The sequence below is a fragment of the Lissotriton vulgaris genome, chromosome 1_1 (genome assembly GCF_964263255.1).
Source record: "Lissotriton vulgaris chromosome 1_1, aLisVul1.2, whole genome shotgun sequence".
NCBI classification, from domain to species: domain Eukaryota; kingdom Metazoa; phylum Chordata; class Amphibia; order Caudata; family Salamandridae; genus Lissotriton; species Lissotriton vulgaris.
The window spans coordinates 731383284-731406630 of record NC_141685.1 but is presented as its reverse complement, the minus strand read 5'-3'; the positions used below and the strand labels follow the sequence as shown (position 1 = coordinate 731406630).

At 49.4% G+C, this 23347-nt stretch overlaps 1 protein-coding gene across 1 annotated transcript in view; it reads right to left on the bottom strand.

Moving 5' to 3' along the window:
- The window catches only part of LOC147747723 (protein FAM163A-like), a 317877-nt gene that overhangs the window by 94618 nt on the left and 199912 nt on the right, over positions 1-23347 (bottom strand). Inside the window, exon 2 of the mRNA XM_086955311.1 lies at positions 12460-12564. The gene's annotated coding sequence lies outside the window, so the exon portion shown is untranslated. The remainder of the gene's footprint in view (positions 1-12459; positions 12565-23347) is intronic.

The window sequence follows — 23347 nt, the reverse complement described above, 5'->3', positions numbered from 1 at the left end:
TGCAAGTCAGATACTGAACAGAAGTGCGTCTTGGAATGTTGACAGCACAGAGGGTCAGCCCAACCGGGACAGAACAGGGGGGGGGGGGAACGCAATGTACCAACATTACATTTTAGGTAAATACAACACATTTCCTACCCCATAGCGAAACAGCACACCAGGGTATCTGCACGAGATGTAGAATTTCAGTCTCCCAGAACACTTAGAACATCCAGAGTGGACTGATCTTAGGAATTAAAGTTTACCTAGTCTGCACCCTTACATGTCCCTTCCCAGTGCACTTAGGTCTGTGAGTACATCTAGAATACCAATCCTGATATTTCCTATTTTTTCCTGCTTATATCCGTTGTCATCCATCTCCTCCTCCTTCCCCTTAAGCCTTAATTGACCCATATTAGTGCCTGGTTCTCTTACTTTTTCTGATTCTAATGGAGGTGACCCCGTCACGTCGGATGGCATGATTAGGTACGACCTAATCATTTCCTCAAGTGCTTTTCTCACATTAGCCTTACTAATGCTATTCAATTGCACAATCTCTTTGATCATCTGATTTACTCTCTCGAATATTCCATTCACTCTAGGACGGTACAATGTTGTACTTTGATGAGATGTAACCAAACTATTTAGTTCCACACTCATCTGAGATAGAACACTCTGGACCCCCTTTTCCAACACCAATGTAGGAGAGACTCTGTTATGTTTTGAGCAGTCTAGTAGCTGGGCGTGGGCGGAGTCATGGGGTGGAGGAAGAGGCGGAGCACGAACAGGAAAGGGGCAGTTAGAGTAGGGACAGGGACGAGGAAGGAGTGTGTTAATAAAGCTCCTTGAATATCAAGTAGTGTCTGTCATTATTGCATGCACGACACTACAGCTGGCGACGAGGGTTGGATGAAGTAACCTGCCATCCCCACCGCGAGGAAACGAGCGCACTGTCCCTGGGAAGCACCGAGAAGTAGTCGCTGTCGCGACACATGTGCCCCCAGAGACGATCGCCGCATGAGGACCCAGGCCAGCGACAGCTGTCGCGGCTCCACGATCCGTCGATCGTGTGGAGCGCTGCCGAATGAGTGCTGAAATAAGGTTGCTGCCGAGAAGTCACTTCGCGCCAAAACAGGAGCTCAACCCGGATGCGTGCAACTTGGGAAGGCGTCGGAAGTGGCAGCGAGTGAAGCGACAGAATCGCGAGCCTACTGTGACCCCTTCGTGAAGAAGCTCCAGGGAAAGCGAGTGGAGCGCGGCTGCTACAGTGCTGCTGACAAGCTTGGCGATCCGGTGAGTCTCAGTAACTGGATCGGAGCGAGGAGAATGAATGAAGTTGAAATCTCGCGGGAGCCGAGATTTCACTAGCGGCGGCCATCTTGAAGTCAGGCAGCCCACAAGACAATCCCTATGTGTAAATGGGAAGCGGCCATTTTGAAGTCAGGCGGCTCATGGTTTCAGCAAACAAGCATTGGTGAATGTGAAAAAAGCACTGGTAAATGCAAAAACAAGCACTGGCAGATGCAAACAAGCATTGGTGAATGCGAAACAAGCACTGGTAAATGCAAAGATAAGCACTGGCGAATGCAAATAAGCCTTGGTAACTGCGAAACAAGCACTGGCGAATGCAAAATAAGCCTTGGTAACAGCGAAACAAACACTGGTAAATGCAAATGCAAGCATTGGCAAACAAAATAAAATAAGCACTGGTGAAAGAAAACAAGCACTGGTAAATGCAAAAACAAGCATTGGCAAACACAAACAAGCATTGGTAAATGCGAAACAAGCAGTGGTACCTAACAACGAGTCTTGACAAAACGACTGGCACCAGTAGAATAAAAGGCGACGTAGCCAATCAAGCTCAAGGATGTCGAATCCACCGCCAGAGAATGGCAACGCTGCAGTGGCTATCTCAAGTGAACCTCGAATATCACATCTGCGTCCCCCTGAACCACTAATGTTGGTGGCTGGTGGAAGCATGGGCCTTCGATGGCAGGAGTGGCTAGAAGATTTTGAGGACTATCTTGAAGGTTCAAAGGTCACTGTGGATAGAGAGAAACTCATTGCACTGCGTAATTTAGTTGGCAAAGAAGTCGGCAAAGTGATTAAAGAGCTGCCAGAAGATGACAAAGGGACTTATGCCAAAGCAAAAGAAGCGCTGAACTAGAAATTCATACATAAAAGGAATGTGGACTATGAAAGATATGTCTTTCATCAAGCTCGTCAAGACAAAGAAGAAATTATGAGCACCTTCATCTCCAGGTTACGACGGGTGTCTCAGTACTTTGATGCGTTCTCAACGGAAGACGCTATTCAACTGCAAGTGATTGAAGGCTGTCACTCCGAAAAACTCTGAAGGAGGTTGCTCAGAAAAAGCCACAACCTTGACGATATAGAAGAAATGACAAGGGTACATGATCAGGCGAAGGAACACGCCAAGTGCATGGAGACAGGAAGAAGTGAGAGAAAGGAACAGGCCTTCTGGACGCACAGCACCAAGACTCGCAGGAGATCAGGTGAACAGCAAAGAAGGTCCAGACCAGCCTCTCGTCATCAACACAAAGGACACAGACGCTATGAGTCTAGCCGGAGAGCCAAGAAGGCCGAACCTCCTAAGAAATCGAACTGGTCTAGAAAGTGCTATCGATGTGGATATGATTATCCGCATTCAGACGTCTGTCCAGCGATGGGTCAACAGTGCCACAAGTGTGGGCGCAAGAACCACTTTGAAGCAATGTGTGGAACATATAACAAAGAAAGGAGAGGTGAAACGAACAGGCGACAGTCTGACCCCAGAAGACACCACGCCAAAGCGGTGCAAGATCGGGCGATATCATCCTCTGGATCGTCCCGCTCCAGCCGAGACTCTCGTGAATCTCAGTGGACCAGAAGGTCACCGAAACGATCACCGTCGAGAGAGTCCAGATCGACGTCTGCAGAGTCTAATTATACTGATGAATATGTTTGCATGGTATCAGACCCTGATCAACTAAAAAGGTATCTTCCTCTGGACATAAAAGTGGGGACTCATGCGACACAGTTCATGCTTGACAGTGGGGCATCCCTGAATTACATGTCCGTGACAGAATATAACAAGATGAAATCACCACCTCACCTGAGCCCAGCACACGTAAGAGTGTTCACCTGGATGGCGAAGAAACCACTTCCATGCTTGGGCAAATTAGAAACAACTCTCACACATGAAGATAAATCGGTGACAGCACATATCCATGCCATTGAAGGTCCCGAGGCGGAGTGCCTCCTCAGCCTGCCGACGGCGGAACGTCTCCGCCTTGTGGAGATCCTTTACAGAGTCAGTGATGACCCGGACATAATCCGCAAGTTCCCTAAATTATTTACTGGGCTAGGCAAAATGAACAAATGCCAGATCCGCCTCCACATCAATGATCAAGTACGCCCTGTAGCTCAACACCCTCGATGAGTGCCATTTCATCTTCAGCAAGCGGTGGAGGAGGAAATTCAGGAGCTGCTACAAACTGACATTATTGAAAAGACAGATGGTCCTACGCCATGGGTGTCTCCAGTTGTCATAGTCCCAAAGAAAGGCACTCCAGACAAAGTGCGCCTATGCGTAGACATGAGACTTCCCAATACTGCCATAGAGAGAGAGCGTCACCCAGGACCCCACCTGAGTGACATGTTATCATGAATGGAGCCAGGATATTTTCCAAACTTGATCTGAACAAGGGCTATCACCAGTTGGAACTCCATGAAAAATCAAGTTATATAACGACTTTCGCTACACATTCGTCTGTTTAGATACAAGAGACTAAGTTTCGGCATTTCATCAGCAGCTGAAATCTTTCAAGAAATGATTCGACAGACCATCAGACACATACCCAACTCGCTGAATTACAGTGATGACATCCTGGTATATGGGTCAAACACGCAGGAGCATGATAAGGCGCTGGATAGAGTATGCCATGCTCTCCCGGAGGCCAACTTGACTCTAAATAAAGATAAGTGTGAGTTCCACCAATCCACTCTCAAGTTCTTTGGCCATGTGTTTTCGGGAGCAGGCATGAGGCCTTACCCGGAGAAAGTGACTGCACTCAACGCCACCAAGAGTCCCCAAGATGTCAGCGACATTCGTTCCTTTCTGGGCATGGCGAGCTATTGTGCCAGATATATCAAAGACTATGCCACCATCAGTCATCCCCTGAGAGCTCTCACCAAGCAAGGACAACCTTTTGTGTGGAGTTCCCAATGTGAGAGGGCCTTCCGGGAAATCAAACACGCTGTTGAGGCTGCAGACAATCTGGCATACTTTAACCCCAAAAGAAAGACTGAAATAACAGTGGATGCCAGTCCAGTAGGTCTGGGTGCCATCTTGGCCCAGTATGACAAAGACAATGATCAACGGCACATTGTGGCCTACGCCAGTCGCAGTTTGACTGAAACAGAAAAGGCCTATTCTCAACCAGAGAAGGGGAGTCTCGCAGTTGTCTGGGCTTGTGAGCACTTTCACGTCTTCATCTATGGTAAGCATTTCACCAAGATAACAGATCATCAGCCGTTGGTCACCATATTTGGCAACCCCAATGCCAAAATGCCACCTAGGATAGAACGTTGGGGCCTGCGCCTACATGAATACACATACACAATCATCCACAAACCGGGGAAAGGGGAGAATCCTGCGGACTACATGTCCCGACACCCTCAGTAATCCCAGGACTCGCCTCCATCATTTGCTGAAGAATACATCTATTTTGTAGTAGGATCAGCCCGACCTCCGGCCATTCCCTTAGAGGCAATCCAGGAAGCCACTGCCCAAGATGGCATTCTTCAGAAAGTCATGCGTCGACTGCGCACCCATCGATGGAGACACGACAGTGAGGAAGAGAAGACCGATCCTCAGGTCCGCCAAGAAATGCAGGCGTTCAGACACATCTGCGAAGAGCTATCTGCCACCTCAGAGGGTCTCCTCCTGAGAGACCATCGGATTGTCATCCCGAGGCAGTTACAACAAGGAGTCATCAACCTGGCTCATGAAGGTCACCGGGGAGTGGTTGCAACCAAAAGAAATCTCTGTGAACGAGTCTGGTTCCCGCTGCTTGATTCCATGGTGGAAGCCACCCTCAAAGACTGCCTCCAGTGTCAACTGGTCAGCCATGGAACACCCCCGGCCCGCTTCAAATGACTAAACTACCAAATGGAATATGGCAAGAACTAGCCATGGACTTTTACGGACCCCTTCAATCGGGCAAGTATGTGGTGGCTATCATGGATGAGTACTCAAGGTTTCCGATTCGTGCCCTCCACTAATGCCTCCTTCACCATCGCAGTACTTGAGGAGGTGTTTGCCGCCTGGGGTGTTCCAAAGGAACTCAAAACGGACAATGGTCCTCCGTTCAATGGCCAGGAGTTTAGTGAGTTTGCACGACACCTTAATTTCAGACATCGAAAGGTCACGCCTCTGTGGCCACAGGCTAATGGCACTATTGAGAGGTTCATGGCAACTCTGAAGAAAACATTCAAACAAGCCACGCTTGAAAAGAAGGACTTGCAAGTTGCCCTCAACGAAGTCTTGCGAGCCTATCTGACTACCCCACATGCCACCACAGGAAAGTGCCCGGCCACTCTCATGCTGGGGCGACCCATCAGAACCAGAATCCCGACGTGGGAAGGTGCTCTGCGACCAGTGTCTCCGACACATGTCCACCAAGAGGTGGCTCTTGCTGATCGCACCAATAAGAACAAGATGAAATCATATGCGGACGATCGACGGCGAGCCAAGTCTCCTTCCTTACAGATGGGGGACTGTGTGGTGGTCAAACAAGAGCAATGCCGAAAGACAGACTGCATGTTCAAAGATGAGCCGTTGGTTGTCACCCAACAAAAGGGCACCATGGTTACAGCGGCATCTGAAAGGAGAAAGATTACCAGAAATGCGTCTCACGTTCAAAAATGCACGCCGGGCCTGAAAGAGGCTCTTGAACAGGATGGAGAGATACCGGACACACAAGGACCCAGTCAAGTGGGCACAATCCAAAGACTTGATCAGCGGGCTGAGACTGAATCGGATGCTGGCAGTATGAGTCTGCGACCGAGAAGAAACATTCACAGACCTCAAAGACTGATTGAAGAACTTGAATAAAGTTAGTTCGTTCTTTTGTTAACAAAGGGGGAGATGTTATGTTTTGAGCGGTCTAGTAGCTGGGCGTGGGCGGAGTCATGGGGTGGAGGAAGAGGCGGGGCATGAACAGGAAAGGGGCAGTTAGAGTAGGGACAGGGACGAGGAAGGAGTGTGTTAATAAAGCTCCTTGAATATCAAGTAGTGTCTGTCATTATTGCATGCACGACACTACAGGCTCCTTCATTCCTTAACATGTCTTGACAACGCACTATTACTGAACTAACAGTCACATTTTCTACAATCTTTATTTCCACTCCGCTGGAGTGATAGTCAAACGGGGATTTGGTACATCTAGCATCCCCTTCCTTTGCTTCCCGGGGTCCCACAATGTGCATTGCAGATTTCTCCCCTAGGGTGGTTGGTAACCCAACTGCCGATATGCAGTCTTCCCTGCTCACTGTAGACTTATCAGTACTAGAACAACTCCTGCACTGTCCGAAGTATCTCCCTACCATGGTTCCCACTGTTGGCCCCCAGTAGTGTATTCTGACTTTGTTTACCATTAAATTGCAACCTAAATGACCACCATGGGTCACAGTCACAATACTTCCTCTCATGATCTCCTGTGGTACTATTTCCCTCTCTCTGAACAAATCCTTTCCTTGGAAGATTAGTTTGTTTCTGACCTCCCTAAACTCCTTCTCCAGCTCTCCTAGTTCAAGAATTTTCTCTTCTTCCTCTTCTACACCTTGGCTAAGGGTGACCCCTATTCCCTTAGTGTTTATGTCCATAGTTATTCCCGTGTCCCCTTCTGTGTCCAACTGGCCCAGAGAAGGAAAATTCATTAACTTACATCTCCTTTCCTCACAGCCTAGTCCCATTTTGTCAGTGCTCCCTTTCGTTTTTATTACTATGGGCGCAACTCCTTCAGAGTTCTCTGCAGGTTCTATCCCCTCCTGCCTTAAATACTTTTCTTGATCTTCTTTTGTGGTTTCCTTCCCACAAATGATTTCTCATTGCAAATTTCTTTTTGCTCTTCTACCACCTCTTCACCACTCACCCTTCTTCCTACTATCATAACTGGCTCTTCAGCTGTAGGGTCTAATATCATCCATAAGTCTTTTTGTTGAGCCCATCCAAGTAGGTTTAGACCGTCCGTTGCCACATAGACTTTTCCTAACGTGCTTCTTCCCTTAAAAGATATTCTTCCTGTGAACATTCCTTCTAACGGTATTCTTTCATTGTTGTAACCAATCGGGCATGCATCTGGTTTTACCAACTTTATACCTCTTTTCTCAGATTTCTCCTTGTATGTCTTAAAATTGATAAAAGTAAATTGCGAACATGAATCTGTGTATACTTCTATTGCATCGCCATTAAGATCAATCATACATTTTGGTAATTCTACCATCTTGACAGAGTCTACGTCTTTGTTGTCTATGCATAACACATAACCTTCTTCACTTACATCACTATTGCTTACTAGATTCACAGATTTTTTTTAATTATCTTTGCATGCTCTTTCAAAATGCCCTTTCCTGTTACAATTCCTGCAAGTAGCTGTTCTTGCCAAACATCTGATACTGTTCGCCAAATGTCTTGTACTGCCGCATCTAAAGCATTTAAGTCTGTTTTCCTCCCTGTATCGCTCTTCATTTTGTTCCTTATCTAATTATTTTCCCTTTATACTCTTTACAGCATACACTTCTCTGTAATTCTCCCTACTGTCACCAATTTCATTTACCTTGCTCCCCTCATTTATATTTCTTTCTTTCACACATTCAGCTGTGTGTTCCATACTCTTGGCTATATCTATGGCATTTCTCAAATCTGGATTACCTACCAACAGCTTCTCCTGAATTTTCTTATTGTTGGTGCACCTCACCAACTGATCTCTTATGAGTGATTCTGTTAAGTCATTAAATTCACATGTGTTTGCCAACCCTCTCAAGCATGCTATGTAGTTCCCTACCTTCTCATTGTTCCCTTGTACTCTTCCATACAACTTGTGTCTTTCTAACACTACATTTATCTTGTCAGCATATTGCAATTCTAGTTTCTTTAAACTTTGTTCATAGATATCCACGTCTACTCCTTCTCCTTCCCCTTTTTCAAATACGGTAGGCTGTCAAAAACGTTCCTTCCCTCAGTTCTTAGATTTATTAGGAGTATATTCTTCCTTCTTATAGCTGAAACCCCACTTGCGCCTATTGCAACCACATAGGATTCAAAACCCCTACTCCAATCCTTCCATGGCAGCACTGGATCCACCTCCTCAGTTAGGAAGGGTGGCGGTTGGCTCATGCTAACTGCCGCTATGCTTATGATGACTTACAGAGATGGAACTCTCTCTTCCAGAACGTACTGCTAATGCACAGGTGTACCACTTAATACCTATATCTTTAAATATGCTAAGTCACTCTGCACTAGTTTACCTACTATTTCGCTAACTTCCTTTGTTCTTTCCCAATAAAGGTGCTAGTACACAAAAATTTCACAAAGTTACTCCTACACTATCCTTTGCCTTCCTTCACTTTTTATTTTTTTTTAACTGGCTATGTTTCACTTCTTCCTCGAACTTGCACCGCCTTACTAGCTGCATTCTGTAGAATCTGCCGTTACTGTCCAAAGTCAGCTTCCCTTCGTCGATGCTGCTGCTGCTTGAAAAACTACTTCCTCAATGTGTGATTCACTCCTTCCCTCAGAGCTGCTCCGTCGCTGCTCCTCACGCTCAAGAAGTGTTCTTCTCCGAATCGCACCTCGAAGTTTCTTCCTCCACAACCAGTCTACAGCCACGCCATGGGTCTCCTGAACGATCGTCGACTTGCTCTTTCCGCGCTGTCACCTGTCAGGTATGTCTTCCCCTTCCGTCACCGTCTGTCACTATCTGCTGACTAAACTTCCTCACAGCTGGCCTCTCTGCCCCCTATTCGACGAGCTGCCTCTTTCCTTCGTTCACCGCTCAACTTCCACAGCTGCCTCACCTCACTCCGTCCATTCAGGGGCACTGCTGCTGTCAATTTTATTTATTTATTTATTTATTTATTTGATTTATATAGCGCGTAATCAACCCGGGGTCTCTAAGCGCTTTTCCAGGTATGTAACAACCAAGTTCTACAGCCAATCATCAAAAATTACAGCACACCCCATGCTTGCTGAAAAAGCACTGTTTTCAATTTTTTCCGAAAAGGCAGCAAGTTGGATTCTTTGCGCAGATCGGTAGGTAAGTTATTCCAAACAGCTGGAAAGATGTTGGAGAAAGCACGACCACCCAGGGTGGATAGTTTGAAACGCGGTTGAGTTAACAAAGTAGCATCTGAAGAGCGCAACCGTCTACCAGGCTTGTATGGGGCCAGACGGGCTTTGATGTAATTTAGCGCCTTTCCATACAGAGCTTTATGCGTGATGCAGAGCCCTTTGAACAAAACCCTTTGTTTGACCGGTAGCCAGTGGAGTTCAAGCAATAAGGGAGAAGCATGCGTTCTCCGGGGTTTCTTGAAAATCAATCTAGCGGCATCATTCATAATAATTTGCAGCCGGTTCAGATGTTTTTGAGGGAGCCCAGCATAAAGTGAGTTACCATAATCCATTCTGGCTAGGATCATGGCAGAAACAGCGCGTCTTAGGGTGGCAAAGGACAAGAGTGAGGACATTTTCCTAAGCTGTCGAAGTAGGCCCACACACGTGCCCACCACTCCAGAGACTTGCCTTTGCATTGTCAGACTCCCGTCCAAGGAGATGCCCAGGCTTTTCACTACAGCTGCCGGTTTTGGAGGCGCTCCTAGTTCTGATGGCCAGAACAGATCATTCCAGGGGTTGCCCATGATGGTAATTGGCAACACCTCTGTCTTATCTGAATTGATTTTCAACGAATTTAGAGACATCCAATTGGCAGTGTATCTCAGGATGTTCTGCATTCTTGCGTGTGCATCCGAACAATCCTCCATTTGGATGACAATTTGGGTGTCGTCTGCATAGTTGTAAATTTGGCAGTCCATCTGGTTAAGGGCCGAAATCAGGGGTTGTAAATAAACATTAAATAAAAGAGGGGAAAGGGCAGAGCCTTGTGGTACACCACAGGTGATAGGTACTGTGGTTGAGGATAGGTCCGCCAGTTGAACTCTCTGAGTTCTCCCTTGGAGAAAAGAAGTGAGCCAGACAAGTGCTGTGCCCTGTATGCCGCAATTGACTATGACAAACGGTGTCAAAGGCCGCGGAGAGGTCTAATAGCTCCAGGGCTCCAGGAAGTTTCTTGTAAGCTCTATTCCTTAACTCATCCAGGATGGATAGCATCACTAGCTCCGTGCTATGATGCGCACGGAACCCAGCTTGATTTTTCTCAAGTAGGACATTTTTCTCCAGGTGATCAGAGAGATACATAAGGACGTGCTGCTCCAGAACTTTGGCCAGAAATGGAAGCTGAGAGATCGGCCTAAAGTTCTTTAAGTTCTTTACGTCTGCCCCCATTTTTTTCAACAAGGGGATCAACCGTGCCTCCTTAAAGGATGATGGGACCAGTCCTATTTGTAGGGAATTATTGAGGAGAGACAGAACATCGTCCTCGATGCCTGGCATGGCTAGTTTAAAGATCTCCGGGGGACACGGGTCGGCCCGAGAGCCTGATTTAACCCGCCCTACAAGATTTGCCAATCTGTCCTTTGTAATCAAGGGCAAGGTGACTAAGGGATCATCTACTGGGCGAATGATCGGGACAATCTGTAAAGGACAGTCCAAAATTGGGGTAGTAGCTATTTCCGATAAGAGATCTTTGATCTTAGTGGAGAAGTAGTCCTGGAATTTTTGGCAGTCTTCTTGCCTAAACTCAGGACTCTGCTCCTTATTTTTCCTGAGTTCCGTAAGGACCTTGAAGATTTCTTTCTGTGGGTCCGGAGCTCTAGAAATCCTGTCCTCATAGAACTCAGCTTTCCTTGTCAAGATAGCATGTTTATAGGAAGCGAGCTCTTGTGTGTAGAGACTCCGTGCGTTAAGGCTGTATCCCTTCCGCCATGCTCTCTCAGATTTTCATAGCATCCTCTTTTTTACCCTAAGGGATTCATTATACCATGGGGCCCCCGCTCCTCTATCTACCAGCTTCATCCTTCGAGCTGGAGCCACGAGATCCACTACACTATTTAATTTGTCTGTTAAGGCTTTGCAGATGATTTCTGGGTTCTGTTCCATCTTGTTAATATGAGGACGGGCTAGGAGATGAGCTACCATTTCATCCCCATCTATACGTTTCCATTTCCTCACAGCCCTCCATCCTGCTCCAGGCTTCCCCTTCTGTTCATCTACCGATATCATACCTTTCATACCAAATTACTATTTTATTTATTTATTTTCCTCAGCGCATCCTCTCGGCTCTCTCCTCTGGTAGCTCCAGCACACTGCCAAATAATTATTTCTTTTCCGGTGCCTGTTCCATTTATTTCATTCCACTTCCATGAATGTTTTCCAATTTCCTCCGATATCCGCTCTTACTGCCATACGATTTCAGTCACTTGAAAATGTGCTTTTCATTTACGGTGCGAGAACCTCACCGCACTTCACTATTTCCTCCCACCTGGTTCACACAGGAGGTTACACCTGCCGGTTCTCCTCACACCGTGCTCTCTTCTTCTTCACCCTACACCACATTCAGGGTCACTCCCTAAAGTGTTCTTTATTCTTTTTTTTTCTCCTCATTCAGTTCTTAGACAACTCTTTTGCTCCACTCTTCACTCGCAAAAGTTCCGGTTACTCACTCAGCGCTGAATTCTTCTTTTATTTCCTTTACTCCTTTCAACTCCGGTACTTCAATGGTCCAGGGCAACACAAGGAGGGAATGTCGCCGTTGGCCTCCTCCCAACAGTTGTCGCCACAGTAAGTTAAATACTTTATTGTAGTATTGAAATCTGAACGACATCCATAGCCCTGCCAGTCAGGTACTGAACAGGAGTGCGTCTTGGAATGTTGACAGCACAGAGGGTCAGCCCAACCGGGACAGAACAGGGGGGGGGAACGGAATGTACCAACATTACATTTTAGGTAAATACAACAGTGTGCTTATGATGCGTTCGTTCTATTGCCAGTGTTGTGAAAGCACAGCGTGATTCCGAGTTCGTCCTAAAGGAAGTTTCCCATATTCATGGAAATAATGATTGTCTCTGAAAACAACCTTACTTGTTATCTAACATGAATCCTGATGTAAGAAGGAGCTCAAGAGAGAACGGAGAGGAGGGAGCTGAGATTAGTGGAGTGAAATGAGATGGAGAGTACAGAGATGGAGTAAAAGCTGAGATGCAGGAGAAGAGTAATGACATGGGGTGTGCTGAGATGGAGGCGGTAGCTGTCATGGATGAAGGATTGGAACTGAGATGGAATTGGCCACCTTTTCTACTTACTCTGAAATGGCAGAATCTGCTTTACTGTCACATTGGTTGGTAAGGACATGTCCGAGGCATGAACAGAGCCATAAGTAGAACTGTAATTCTGCAAGCTGCTTCTTCCTGCAAACAGACAAAGAAAGAGAAAGGCATTTGTAATGGGGTGAACGTTAAGAAGGAACAGAGAGAGAGAGAGAGAGAGAGAGAGAGAGATACATGCATAAAAAACATCCAAACTCGCAGAAAACTCAAATATTCATAGTGCATAATGTGTAGCACCTTTATTTTACTCCCTGGCTGCAAAGCCAGTGATGTCAAAATTAGGGTGAATAGTTCTCCATCTGGGATACAAAGGAGTAGACATGATGTGAAAATTGAACACATTGCAATCAATAAACAGCATAATGAGGGATGCTCAATATAGTCAATTAGCACTGTCCAGTCTGATGAACATGAGCGATGTGACTGCAGTTGCTTCCGACAATCTGAGGAACAGCATAGTACAGTACTCAGGGTCCTCGCGCATGGCCAGCATGCAGTAGATGCTTCTCCTATCTCAGGTATAAATGTTAAGTTTGGAGTCACAAAAAACGTTCACATTCTTTGCAGAGGAGGCTGGTAGTAAGAGGCATCATAGGAAGTTAGGCTAAAAGACAAAAATCCAAAGGAGGGTCTGGCACAAAGATGATGACAGTTGTCTCATAGGGATTATATTTAAGGCGATTTTTGTATCTCCACTTGTCAATCGTGTTTAGGCAGACAGTGACTAGTTCCACTGAGCCACTATTTGATCCTGTACCCAGTAGAACCTTTATGTAATCTAAATAATCAGAAAACGTTTAGCATCATTGACTAAATAAGCTTAACCATGAATTTCAAAAACTGAGTGTAAGGCTGAGAATTGAGGGACATCCCAGAGTTGAGGCGTTTATGGGAATGGCGGATGAGTCATACATTGTGTCCTGCCAACCAATAAGACCTTGTAAGACCTAACAAACACCATTAAAGTCAACTGAGGTGGGCCTGAGGAATCCTGTGGAAATGTACTCACTAACTGCTATAACAAGGTAATTGTCGGGCGTGGCTATGCAGCGTAGCAAGATGGCCGCTTAATCAAGTTGCTCCGTCTACACAGTCTCCCCCACATATATCCGCCCCATAAATCCGACACCCGAGAAGAGAAAAGGTGATCAGAGAGTGTGTGGATATCGGTCCAGGAACTCCCATGTCCGATGCCCAAAGCCAGAGTTACAGGACAAGTTGATCTGAGGTCTGTACCAATGCCCGAGCCGGGACCTGATGTGACGGCTGAAGCCGCTGAAGTAGCTGAGTGGAGCAGCCGAAATCTACTACAGGCCCAGGGTCTTGGCCTGCACACTTGGCAATGGCATAATCGAGACCTGTAACACCCAGCGGACCCACAGCACACCACACCACGAAGGCAGGCAGAGTGGCAGAGGAAAGTGCTGCAGGTGTGGACCTACCAATGCCGGACTGAGGATCGGGCAGTGAGAGTGCCCGTAAATTACCACGGCGGTGCACAATCCTGTAGGGCGAACTTGGAGATGCAGTGAGGAGGCAGCCAAGGGTCCATGGTGAGTTGGGGGAGGCCCCCCCTTTTCTTGCCTTCTTCCCTTCCCTCCACGTTAAAGCTGCGGAGGAATTAGTGGCGAACTCCCTCCCAGTGTGACAGCGCCCTGTGGCGTGGGACTGAGCTGGAAGCTGTTGTGAGCCCCTGGTAGAAGAACGAGGGAGACTGGAGTTCCACTGAATGGCACAGACATGGAACCATTGGAGGTGTGAGATCGTAATACCACATGTGTCCCACTGTGAATAGCCATATTAATCTGCTGTGCAGACTGGAGTGACGAACAGCGGTGCACACTACGAGTGTGGGATAGCCCCACCTGAACAGATTGTGGGGGACCGCGCTCAACTCCTGAGAATATCCAGTAACCCAGTAACCCAGAGAGTGCACGATTAAGGGGCAGCAACTTGTGCCCTTCCTTCTCCCTGCACCTCTACCCCACAACCCTGCATGCTTGTGGCATCTGCGAGTAGAGACTCGACTCAACACCATACCGCGCACCAGTGGGGTTGAGGAGGCGGAGAGATTAGACCGTCACATTTTTACCTACTGCGAAGCAAATATGGAGAAGACCAAAACGACTGGCATGAAGGGCCCGAAAGCTGTCCAGACTAACAAATTAGACCGCTACACTCTCCCTAAAGAAACACTGCAGGACTTGCACTCCAGGGACAAATCTGTAGGTGAACCAGGGGTGGAGAGCCAGATGCTCACATTGAAAGACGTAACAGAGGCGATAACTGGGGTCAAGACCTTGTTGGAGCATAAGATGGACTCAATCTCGATTGAAGTGAACCTCATTTCAGCAGACCGCACTAAAATCAATGAAAAGGTTAAACAAGTGGATATCACTACAGCAAGCCTGGTGGATGACGTCACGCAACTCCAAGGTGACATCCATGACCTGCAAACCTTCTGCACGTTTGCTAAACACAAGCTGGACGATTATGAGGGGCGCCTCTGAAGGAACAACATACTGGGGGTGCCGGAGAGAGAGGAGGGGCAATCACCGGATCTCTTTGTGGAGGATCTTATCCTGAACCACCTGCAACCAAAAGGCCTGAGCAAATTGTCATAGAGAGAGTGCACAGAGTCCCTGTAGGTCGTCCGAAGCGGGGGGCTTCCCATGCCCAATACTAGCGAGAGCGCTTAATTTCAGAGACAGAGATGTGATACTCCAGAATGTCAGAACAGCAACCCCACTCCGCTACAACAACACCAAAATCACCTTTTTTCGAGACTTTACAGGCGGTGCAGAAGCAGAGGAGATCCTTTCTGATGGTTAAGAAGAAACTCAGAGAGAGAGGTTTTAAATATGCGATACTGTTCCTGGCATGAATACATGTGGAGGCAGAGGGACCGGCCTGGTTCTTTGAACAACCGGAAACAGCTTCCGAATGGCTTGAGAGCCGGAAAGAACACAAATATAATCATAATGGCCTCACCGACAAGCCGGACACCCAGCTTAAAGCTTGAGTAGGGCCCTGAGAACAAGGTAGGTCCTCCTTCGGCCGAGCTGGGTCCTCAACTGTGATAGGCGCAGGAACCTGGGACCTATAATAGACTTGATCTGATGGGGGTGCTCTCTCAGTGACTAAAACTCATACAGTGGGATATGACTATTCTTGGGAACTATGTAACAGTGACAGGGGAGGACAGAGAGACGGAATGTCGCGCCTACTATATTTATTCTTTTAGTTCACTAGTTGGGCGACAGGCACTCTGTTCTAAATGGCAGTTGGACGCCCAGAGTGCAGGGAAGCAGGGAGGAGGCTGTTGGGTTGGGGGTTCACATTTGTTTAATGTTATGGTTGTAGCACCGACAAGACACGTTGGCACTGATACAGAGGAAATGAAGACTTATTCTAAATTCAATGAGTACACAGTGGGACAAAAGTGCTAAAATACTGAGCTGGAATGTCAACGGGCTTAGAGATAAGGTCAAGCGCAGTGTCCTCCTGCAGTATATTAAACGGCAGGCTCCTGACTTTATCATGCTTCAGGAGCGCACCTGGTGGGAAACTCCTGTAAGGCGCTGCACCGGTGGGGCTACAAATTGATGGCACATGCGGGTTTCACTACCCGCTCATGAGGAGTTGGCATTATGATGCGAAACTCCTTTCCCCTCGCCATAAGTTCCACATGGACAGATGATCAGGGCAGGTATATAGGAGTCACTGGTCTATGGGAAGGACACACCATAACACTCATGTCAGTGTACATACCACCTGGCTTTCAGAGCACCACATTTAAAGACCTGGGCACTATTTTACTCTTGGACAAGAATCCAGAGCACACTTAGTGTATCCAATCAAATTTCAATCTTCAAATGGCCAAACCAATGGGATAGATCAAACCAGACATGAGTTTTCAAAAGTTTTATTGCTCAACAGTGTTCTTCTTCTCAGAATCACTGTGCCTATTATTCAAGGCTACACGTGTTTCATCACGCACTTGGAAACTGGAGCTGCACCAAGCTCAACCCACGGGCAACAAACGGCCCCTAAATACTGACGCTGTGTAAACCCCACACGCTACCCCCATTCTGACGAAACGGAAACCGAAAATCATCGGTACCGCTCTCGTGTTTACTGAAACTACCCGATTAGGACCGGGACGGAATTATCACCGGTCACCCGATAACACGCCTCGATCATTTAGATCAGCCCTGAAGATTCACAGCCACATGCTGTGATGAAACACGTGTAGGCTTGAATGATAGGCACATGATTCTGAGAAGAAGAACACTGTTGAGCAATAAAACATTTGAAAACTCATGTCTGGTTTGATCTATCCCATTGGTTTGGCCATTTGAAGATTGAAATTTGATTGGATACACTAAGTGTGCTCTGGATTCTTGTCCAATTGCATTAGAGAGAGGACCCTGATCCTCTCCTCTTACAGAGGTTAAGGTTTTCCTCTGCCAAGAAGCACCTAACTTTATACTACGATACCTTAAAACTTACCGTGATAAGTTGAGCGCCAGATTTCTGAACACTTAAAAACCTGTTCACAGACTGTATAACTATTTTACTCTTATTATCAGAAGGTCTTCTAGTGATTGGGGGCGATTTCAACTGAGTGGCTTCTGGCACGTTAGACCGCCATCCTCCATGTGAGATCGGACCGGCTAATCGATGGCTGCCTGACTTCCTGGAGGCTCTGGGGCTAGCTGATGGGTGGAGAACATACAATCCAGAAAGAATCCAGCACACTTTCCACTCCTTTCCCACATAGACTACATTCTAGACCCCGCTTCACAAGTCGCTAACATCCACGAAATCAAACATTTAGCTAGGGGAATCTCCGATCATTCCCCGGTGTGGGTGCAGATAGTCCTCAGCCAGGCAAGGGTGGGTAAAATGACCCCCATTAACCCGTGGTATCTCCGAGACCCTGTAATCCGTAAAGACCTACTCAAAGACATAGGTAATTACTTCCAAGAAAACGAGGGGACAGTAGACTCCTCCCAGACCCTGTGGGAGGCATTTAAATCAGTAATACGAAGACAAGCCCTGTCACTAATAGTTGGGATGAAGAATCAATCAATCAATCAGTGACACTTATAGAGCGCGCTACATACCCGTAGGGTCTCAAGGCGCTGGGGGGGGGGGGGGGGGGGGGGCGCTACTGCTCGAACAGCCAGGTCTTCAGCTTCTTCCTGAAGGAGAGGTGGTCTTGGGTCAGGCGCAGGTCGGGAGGGAGGGAGTTCCAGGTCTTGGCGGCCAGGTAGGAGAAGGACCTTCCTCCTGTAGTCGCTCTTCGGATGCGGGGGACGGCGGCGAGGGCGTGGTTGGCTGATCGGAGGTGGCGTTTGGGAGCGTAGAAGTTGATCCGGCTGTTGAGGTAGCTCGGGCCTTGGTCGTGTAGGGCTTTGTGTGCGTGGGTGAGGAGGCGGACGGTGATTCTTTTGTTGACGGGGAGCCAGTGAAGGTCTCTCAGATGTCTGGTGATTTGGCTGGTTCGTGGGATGTCGAGGATGAGTCTGGCTGAGGCGTTCTGGATCCGCTGGAGTCTCTTCTGGAGCTTGGCGGTGGTACCGGCGTAGAGGGCGTTGCCGTAGTCCAGTCGGCTGGTGACGAGGGCCTGGGTGACGGTCTTCCTGGTCTCGGTGGGGATCCACCAGAAGATCTTCCGTAGCATGCGTAGGATGTTGAAGCACGCCGAGGAGACGTTGTTGACTTGCCTGGTCATGGAGAGGGAGGAGTCCAGGATGAAGCCCAGGTTGCGTGCATGGTCTGTCGGTTTGGTTGCGGTGCCCAGGGCAGGAGGCCACCAGGAGTCGTCCCAGGCGGAGGGTGAGGAGCCCAGGATGAGGACCTCCGTCTTGTCCGAGTTCAGTTTCAGGCGGCTGGTCGTCATCCACTCGGCTACCTCTTTCATCCCTTCGTGCAGGTTGGCTCTGGCGGAGGCGGGGTCGTTGGTCAGGGAGAGGATCAGCTGGGTGTTGTCGGCGTAGGAGATTATGCTGAGGTTGTGTTTGCGTACGATGGCCGCGAGGGGGCTCATGTAGACGTTGAAGAGGGTGGGGCTCAGAGATGATCCTTGAGGGACGACGCAGATGACTTCGGAGGCCTCTGATTTGTACGGTGGTAGGCGGACTCTCTGTGTTCTTCCGTCGAGGAAGGAGATGATCCATTCCAGCGCCTTGTCCTGGATTCCGATGTTGCTGAGGCGCTGTACTAGGGTGCGGTGGCAGACCGTGTCGAATGCCGCGGAGAGGTCTAGGAGGATGAGGGCCGCTGTTTCTCCATTGTCCATCAGGGCTCAGATATCATCGGTGGCGGCGATGAGGGCGGTCTCGGTGCTGTGATTGGCTCGGAAGCCGGACTGTGAGGGGTCGAGGGATCCGTTCGTCTCGAGGAAGGCGGCCATCTGCTTGTTGATGGTCTTCTCGATGACTTTGGCTGGAAACGGGAGGAGCGAGATGGGGCGGTAGTTCTTGAGTTCGGTGGGGTCCGCTGTTGGTTTCTTGAGTAGAGCACTGAGTTCGGCGTGTTTCCAGCTCTCAGGGAAGGTGGCGGTGTCGAAGGATGTGTTGATGATGTCTCGCAGGTGGGGTGCGATGACAGCGTCGGCCTTGTTGAAGACGTGGTGAGGGCAGGGGTCGGTCGGTGATCCGGAGTGGATGGAGTTCATCGTGCGGATGGTGTCATCGGTGCTGATCGGGGTCCAGGCGTGGAGGGTGGTGGTGGGAGGTGGTTGTTTGGTCATGGTGTGCGTTGGTTGGTTGTTGAAGCTGTTGTGTATGTCCGCGATCTTGTTGTGGAAGTATGAAGCGAGGGAGTTGCAGAGGTCTTGCGATGGGGTGATGTCGTTGTTTCCTGCGCTGGGGTTGGAAAGCTCTTTAACGATGTTGAAGAGTTCCTTGCAGTTGTGTGCGTTGTTGTCCAACCGGTCCTTGAATGCTGTTTTCTTGGCGGCGCGGATCAGCTGGTGGTGCTTCCGGGTGGCGAGCTTGAAGGAGGTCCTGTTGTCCGGTGTAGGTTCCCTTCTCCAGGCTTTCTCGAGGGCTCGGCAGTTCTTCTTGGAGCTCTTGAGTTCGTCGGTGAACCACGGGGCTCTCTTGCTGCCGGGTCTGCTGGGCGGGGTCCTCAGTGGGGCGAGCTCGTCCGCGCAGATGCTGATCCACTTCGTGAGGTTGTCGGCGGCCTGGCTGGGGTTCGCTGAGCTGGCAGGAGGGTGCTGGCTCAGGGAGGTGGCGAGCTGGTCTGCTGTGATCTTGTTCCAGCTTCTGCGGGCGGCCTGTTGCTGGTGGTGGTGGGTCGTCGTTCTCTTGAAGGTGAAGTGGACGCAGCTGTGGTCCGTCCATTGAAGCTCTGTGGCGTGGCTGAAGTCGATGTCTGTGCTGGAAGAGAAGACTGCGTCGAGTGTGTGTCCGGCGAGGTGGGTGGGGGTGGACACCAGCTGCTTGAGTCCAAGATTGGCGAGGTTGTCGAGCAGGGTGCTGGTGTTGCGGTCGTTGTTGTTCTCCAGATGGAAGTTGAGGTCTCCCAGGAGGATGTAGTCAGCGGAGGGGAGGGCATGCGGGCTGACGAAGTCGGCGATGTCCTCGCTGAATTGTGTGCGTGGTCCAGGGGGTCGGTAGATCAGGGTGCCTCTGAGGGTGGTGTTCGGGTTGGTGTGGATCTGGAAATGCAGGTGTTCGGCGCTGGTCAGGGTGTTGTCGGTGCTAGTCGTGAGACGGATGGTGTTCCTGTGGATGATGGCGATGCCTCCTCCCATCTGGTTGGCGTTGCGGTCCCTCCGGACGATCTTGTAGCCCTCTGGGATAGCGATGGCGATGTCGGGAGCTGAAGAGGCGTTCATCCAGGTCTCCGTGAGGAAGGCAACGTCAGGGGCTGTGGCGTCTAGGAGGTTCCAGAGTTCGATGGCGTGTCTGTGGACGGAGCGGGTGTTGAGCAGGATGCACTTGAGGTGGGTGCTGCTGGTGTTCGATTTGGCGGGTGCTGGTGTGAGGCAGGTCCGGATGCAGGTGAACTTGCAGGCGTGGCAGCTGAAGGGTCCGTGGGTGCGTCGAGGTGTGGCTTGGTGGCATTCTGGGAGTCGGCCGGTGTTGAGTGCGATGAGGGTGGCGGCGGAGTACGTCAGGCGGGTCGGTCGGGGTCTTCGGGGGCCAGGGGTCCTGGCGCTGGGCGCGGTCCGGTCGCGGACGGGCGCAGACGGGCTTACCTTTGGCGCGCCTTCGGCGCACAATCGGCGCGCCCGCTGCGCGTGTCCGCTGCTCGTTCGCACGGTCGCCATATAAGGCGAAGTGCGCGGGTGGGCGGAGCAGCTGGGAGGCGGGAGCGGGGAGGGAACAGAAGGAAAAAAGGGGCGGGGTCTGCGGTGGTGGCGGGAAGCGGGGAGCGGGGAGGGAAGACGGAGGGCGGCGAGGTAGGCGGGCAAACAGGAAGGAAAGCGCTGACACAGCAAAAGAATAGCAATAAAAATACAATACAAAATGAGACGCTAACACGGGCACAGAAAAAGAGAAAATAAAAACAGGCACAAATTACGGTCAAAAAAAGGCCAAAACAACCGACAGCGGAGTCAGCCGGCAGCCGGCAGCGAGGCAGAGGGCAGGCAAAGGGGCACACGCAGCAGCTGGTGGCCGTGCGGCGCGGGGGTGTCCCACAAGTGGGTCACACTCACCTGCGTCGCACGGTCGCCATATAAGGCCAAGTGCGCGGGTGGGCGGAGCAGCTGGGAGGCGGGAGCGGGGAGGGAACAGAAGGAAAAAAGGGGCGGGGTCTGCGGTGGTGGCGGGAAGCGGGGAGCGGGGAGGGAAGACGGAGGGCGGCGAGGTAGGCGGGCAAACAGGAAGGAAAGCGCTGACACGGCAAAAGAATAGCAATAAAAATACAATACAAAATGAGACGCTAACACGGGCACAGAAAAAGAGAAAATAAAAACAGGCACAAATTACGGTCAAAAAAAGGCCAAAACAACCGACAGCGGAGTCAGCCGGCAGCCGGCAGCGAGGCAGAGGGCAGGCAAAGGGGCACACGCAGCAGCTGGTGGCCGTGCGGCGCGGGGGTGTCCCACAAGAAAGATAGACAGAAAGAGTGTATGGAAGCAGAGGCAGAGATCTACCAGCTAGAAGGGTAATTAGAAACCGAGGTGGTTACACCAGAGACACTACACTTGCTACGCCTCAAACAAGACGACTACAAAGTTCTAGCAGCTGGTAGGGCCAAAAGTCTAGGGAGGAAAAAACGGGGCAGAATAAACGACCTGGGAGACAAAGCGGGGCAGCTAATTGCTTGCCTCAACAAGAAGGAGTGGGCCTACAAGATATTGTAAATCAGTTTGCCAGCCACTTCAGTACTGTAAACACGACCGGTGCACCATACACTGAGGATGACTCCCACGAGTTACTGCACGACATAGCGCTCCCCACCTTGTCTGAAGAAGACCGTCACTTCTTAGAAAGTGATTTGACAGCAGACGAAATAGCGCAGGTCATTAGATCACTACACTCAGGAAAGGCCCTTGGTCCCAATGGTATACCCATTGAGTTATACAAACTCAGGCCTGACAAATTAGCCCCATACTTGAAGGCCATGTTTGAAGAAAGCAAGGATCTGGGGATACTTCTGATGGACCGAAGGGTGGCTACACTAGTCACCATCCATAAGGAGGGTAAACCCAAGACTGACTGCGGCTCGTACAGACCAATTTCCCTACTCAATGCAGAGCCCAAAATTCTAGCCAAGCTCCTCGCCAATCGTCTAGTCAAAATAATTGGGGGTCTTGTACATCCTGATCAGTCAGGTTTCATGCCACACCGCAATACAGCACTGAACTTGCACAGAGTACATGGAGTTCTGGGGAGAGTAGCTACGATCCAAGAAGCAGCTATAATTGTGTCGTATGATGCAACCATGGGATTTGATTCCTTCAAATGGCCCTTCCTCTTGGCAGTGCTTGTGAAAATGGGGTTTGGTCCGGGCTTCACCGGGTGGGTGCGCCTCTTGTATTCAGAACCCTTAGCGCAGATCGTGGTCAACAATAAAATGTCAGACACATTTAAGCTGAGTCGGGGGACCCGTCAGGGGTGTCCTCTCTCCCCTCTTCTGTTTGCCCTTGCCTTGGAACCACTGGATGCATGGATTCGGAAGGACCCAGTAATACAAGGTCTGCAATGGTCTCCTGAGTGGGAAGACCGTGTTTCATTATACATAGATGACATTCTATAGTACATGGCCTCCCCAAAGAAGTCCCTGGTGGCGGTCCTGGACATCCAGGCAATATTTGGCAGATACTCTGGATTCTCCATCAACTGCAGTAAGTCCCTCCTGTACGTCCTCAAAGGGGACCCACTCTCTCCACCACAGGACTGCCCAATCCAAATTAGCACAGTGGGATTCAAATATCTAGGAATCTTTGTCTCCTTGGATCAAACACTCCATTTCAATCACAATCTTCTCCCGCCGCTACAGAGGCTTAAACTTGATATAGCAAGTTGGAAAACGCTTCCTCTTTAGCTACTGGGCAAAGCGTCTCTCTTTAAAATTATGTCGTTACCCCGTCTTTTGTATGGATTGCAGAATTTACTAGAACCTGTCCCAGCGACGTACTTTAGAGAAATTGACGACCTCCAGAGGGACTTGCTGTGGAACGGGAAGCCTCGCATAGCATTGAACAAGCTCACACTGAATTGGTATGATGGGGGGATTAGCTATCAAAAAATACTACTGGGCGGCGCATCTTGCGGCCATCAATCATGGCACCTATGGTCGCCTTGATGATCCGGGATATACCATGGACAGGTGGCTCCTACCGGGAGGGAATTACAACAGGGCACTCTATTCATAACCCAACCAATACCCATTG